Genomic DNA, 4,810 nt, shown 5'->3' with positions numbered 1-4,810 from the left:
TGCCTTTATTTTCTTTTTTTGAATGTGTACAAAGCATATTGCAATCCTGTAAGTGGTGAACAACTTTACTTTGTCTCTCCATCTCATATTCCCTTGAATTCTGATGAAACTAGCAAATGAGGCCTCTGTTAAAGGAGGTGGGAACTAATCCATGATGAGTTGGGTTGTCACAGCTGTCTGGGCTGTCATTAACTATTAAAAAAAAAAAACTGAAATCTTTTCAGGCCAAATCACTGTGTTAACTGTGGGCAAGCTGACCTGAACTTGTCAGCTGATGAGATAACACGCCTGCCAGTTGCTAAGGAATAAAGGATGTTCATGAACATTTCAAGGTACAATGTGAAATATTTGTGCTGTTTTGTTAGTGGGAACTTTTTGCTAAAAGCAGAAACAGGAGCTGCACGGTGATAAACCCTGCCAAATTTATGCAGCGGATAGTGCTTAAGCTTTTGGTTGGCACCTGAGGAAGACATGCCTGCCTTGAGCACCATTCACATTGCTGCATAAATATATGGTTTATAACTTTAGTGCTTCTGTGGTTGTTCTTCTGTATGCACCTGCCGGGGCAATTATCAGGGGATGCTGTGTCATTGAAAGACCTAGGCAAGATTCATTCTTGCACGCACACACCTTGTGGCTAAATATGTAAGCATTTGTGTCTAAACATATTTCTGCGTGTGTTAAGACAGCCGACACTTAATTCTGACTTAGCCACACCAGGCTAACTGACGATTGATTGGCTACCTACATGTGTGGACATTAAAACAAAAAAAATATATGTATCGGTAGCTTCATCCCCCCACCTATCCCGGGAAAATGTGTATATTTTACAAAAATGTGTTTAAACAGGCATGCAAGAAAATATGAAAGATTGAATTCCTTTCTAAAGAAATCATGTATAGAAATGCTCAACTTGGCTAAAATGTTTGTCAGGCTGTACTGTGAACCTTTTTTTTTTTTTTTTTAAATATTTCATTCATCTACTAATATTTGATCCATCAACCAATACAGAGGGATTGGAGGAAGTCTGGACCAAATCCGTAGACTAATTCCCATGGCACAGTTCTGGATATAGGCAGGGACAGCTCCTCTGTGGCAGCTTTCACATTCCAGCCATATTTGGCAATTCAGGCTTTATATGTGAAGGTAAAATAGCATCATCAATCAGCTAGTAGTCTGGCCCACGCCCATGCCACTGACTTCTAGTTGATTGATAATGCAAGTTTAGAAATCCATGCTAAATCCAATGCTATTATAAAATGAAACTATTTTTTAAATGGTGAAAATACACATTAAATTTTAACTTGCAGAATAATATGGGCTAATACGGTTTATTAGTTTGGGTGGTGCAGATCCATGAGCAATTTTCTTCCTCTATATAATTTGGATTTGGTATCTAGCTGCATATGTCCCCACTAACCACAATACCATCAATTAAGCTTTTAGGCTAACATGTCCAAATTGAAGCTTGCCATGCAAAGGCAGTGTTCCTGCTTGCTAAATCCTGTGCGTGCCCTTGTTAATATCTCAAAGATTTCTGTGCAACCAAGAGTATATTTCTATGTGCTCACAGTATTGCTTATAATTTTATGTGGCTCAGTGACTAAGCTTAGCTCCATGCGACTTTAGGGAACTGGTCACCTTTACATTACATATATTTTCTAAACCTGGTACATCATCTGCCATAGAGCACAGCTACACAGGAATTAATCCGTGAGCAGCTACACAGGAAGGCACTAGATGGGGCTGTGATGCAGTCTCTCACCCAGAAACTATTAATCTACCTGCCAGATTATCTAGACATGACCTTTTGTAAAACAGCGAAAAACAAATTGTGTTATTGCAATTGATGTGTTCTTTTGACATGCTCAAACTATTGTCATGTTTCCATTTTTTTTTTGTCACAGAAATATTAGCTGAATTTTTCTGGTCTTGTCCATTTTGTAGCAAGTTAGCTTATTTTTAGAGAGACTTGCTTCCCGCTTTACATTGTTGCTTGCTGTGTTACTTTTTTATGTAGTTCCAAAATACACCATTTCAGCATTATTATAATTTCTAATGAAAGTCCACTCCCCTCTGCAGCACAAATTTAAGGTTCTGTGGTTATTCACTACTAAATACTGGAAAATGATATACAAAAATCTCAAAATAGTAATGTATGGATTGAATGTTATTTCCATAGCAATTATATATTGACTGTGAAATCCAAGAAAAAATGACCAAATAGAGAAACAGGCAAAGTGTTTGAATAGGTTGGCACATCTTATTAAAGTACTAATGGGGGAATGTAATAAAAATCACAAGCAATGTGTAAAATGTTTTTCACTAAACATTAATTACATTGTAAATGTTGCAATGTGTTGAAGTGCCATAATTGTTAATGAGAAAATAATGACTTTTTCATTAAGAACTTTTTTTTTTTTTTATACAAGTTTTATATACAAAATTTGCTATCCTTTTGTTGCATGAAAGGTTAAGGGTTCGCAAAAGGTATTTTACATTCACGCAAAGGCAAAATTGTTTGCAATGCAAATTTTTTGTCCCATTGTGAAAGTTTTTTCCATTATCGACCTATATTACACCTTGATTAATGTGACAGTTGGGAAGAATGGATCGAAATGCTTTGGCAGCTGAAATCTATTCTGTCGTATGGTGCAAGAGTTTATGGTACCAACTACTAACCCAGCTGAATTGTATTAAACTTAATGCAGTCCAAGCTAATGAGGGGCTCATTGTTATGACAAGCAAAGAGCTCGAGAAATTCAGTCCCTTTCTTGTTATTTGCTGTGAGAACAATGTGCTTAGCCCCTGTATGAATTTCAGACTGCAGTCTGACTTTGGTAACATTTAGGGGAATGTTCAAATCTAACTGATGATTATAACCAGGGTTCAATCAATCCAGGGCTGCCCAAGATATGGATGGCCACTGGCCCCTTTGGCACCATGGGCTGAACAGGAAGAAGAAAGAAGTGGTTTTCTTGTGATCTGCACCTTATCTGTGTGTAATTATTTTGCATATTGTAACTATGACATAAACATAAAGCCAGCTTTACCAACTAACTCATGATGAAATTTTGCAAATGTGGACTCTAAGGGTATTAATTCGTATGTGGGTTTTAAAGTTATCTTCAGCAATGCCATATAATGTATAAACTTTTGAATTCTCTACAGGTACAGTCAGCTAAACCCTTACACTCAACCCTCCAACCTTTTAAAGCCTGTTATGTTTCTGTCCACACATACACCAAAGGAATGGGGGGCAGATAAGCAAGGGAGCAGAGGTAGAACAGGTGGGAGCCAGCAGTGGGTAATAGATGGGGTTTGTGGGTATAAAACTTGGACTGGCATGCCAAAGGTTGCCAGGGGGAATGGCTGGATGGGCAGAAGGAAGCAGAGGAAAACTTATGGGAGAGAGAGAAGAGAGCAGGGTTGTCGAGCAAGAGGGAGAGATTGCTAAAGACAAACAAATATAAAGAGCTATATATAATAAATTATCTACATGTGAGGCATGGAAAATTTTTCACAAAGAAAATTCTTGTCTTGATGTAAAAATCAGGTTTAAGTTATGTCACAAGACCTCCATAAAAAAAAAGGCAAGGCTCTTATTTACACACATATCAGAGACTTGCAAAGTAGACTGTCACAAAATTCATATTCATTTCAATTCATATCATAGAGCAGCTCTTCTGAGAACAAGCACATCCCACTTACACTTTACAATGACCTGGTGCTTGCAGAGCTCTCCAGCCTTTTATGGGAGTCAGAGATCCCACAATGCACTGCACTATTCCCTTTATATTTCAGGTGCTGCTGGCCTGCCTCTTGGAGGTGCAAACCACCACACCCAGCTGGATCACAGGCATGGAAATACTTTTAAGTTTAAAGCTGCACCTGTAATTAAGTATTTTGAATGCCTTGATAGCAATACATCTAACAAATGCATTACTTTTCCAATACGTGCAAATTGTTTAGTATTTATCTTGCACATTTAAATTTAACATAAAAATACATGTCAGGTTTTTAACACAAACTAGCTAGTTAAATTGGTTCACAGGTGCTGACAGATTCAGTGTAAAGAGAGAAAAGTGCATTAGGTGGCCAGCCTAATGGAGAGAAGGGAAAATAGAAGATAGGAAATTTACCATTCACCCAAAAACGATCTCACAGTCCATGTAAACACTTGCATTAAAACCAGTGTAGCAGATTTAACACACATTACAGAGAGAACAGAGGGATCAAAATTTTACATATCCACATTACCCCCTACTTAAGCTGAAGTGCTTACTCAAGGTTACACTTGTGTCTGAGATACCTTGTTGAAAGGAGAAGGAAAATCAGTCACTTGGGGGTGCCAAGCTAGCCCCTCCACCCCAGTAATTGTATTTGCTTACTTTATACACAGGGCCAGTGCTCCTGTTAGCCGAAAACTGCCCAAGCCCTGGGGTTCTTCATGGCAAGCACCACAGGACAATCCTGTTCTGCTGCTTCTTTCTTTCAAAATCCCAGGCCCAAAGCATGCATGGCCGAGTGAACGTTTTGTTAAAGCTTGGTTTTTCACTCTACCGAGCACCTGTACAAAGGAAGAAGCAGGAGGAGGATCTCTCCATGGTGCTGTCTGAGAGGAACCCTGGTCCAGGGCAGTTTTCGCTAACAGGATACCTGGGGTATCAGGTAAGTAAATACAATCATTGGGGGATGCCTAACTTTTTTGTTAACTTTACTATTCCTTTAAAACTTGCTAAGGCCAAGCAGACTTTATATTATTTCCACTGGAAGTTGCAGTTTCCTATTAGTGACATTTCACTCTCCT

This window comes from Xenopus tropicalis, chromosome 3, assembly GCF_000004195.4.
Source record: "Xenopus tropicalis strain Nigerian chromosome 3, UCB_Xtro_10.0, whole genome shotgun sequence".
NCBI classification, from domain to species: domain Eukaryota; kingdom Metazoa; phylum Chordata; class Amphibia; order Anura; family Pipidae; genus Xenopus; species Xenopus tropicalis.
Note: the sequence above shows the minus strand (reverse complement) of the source record.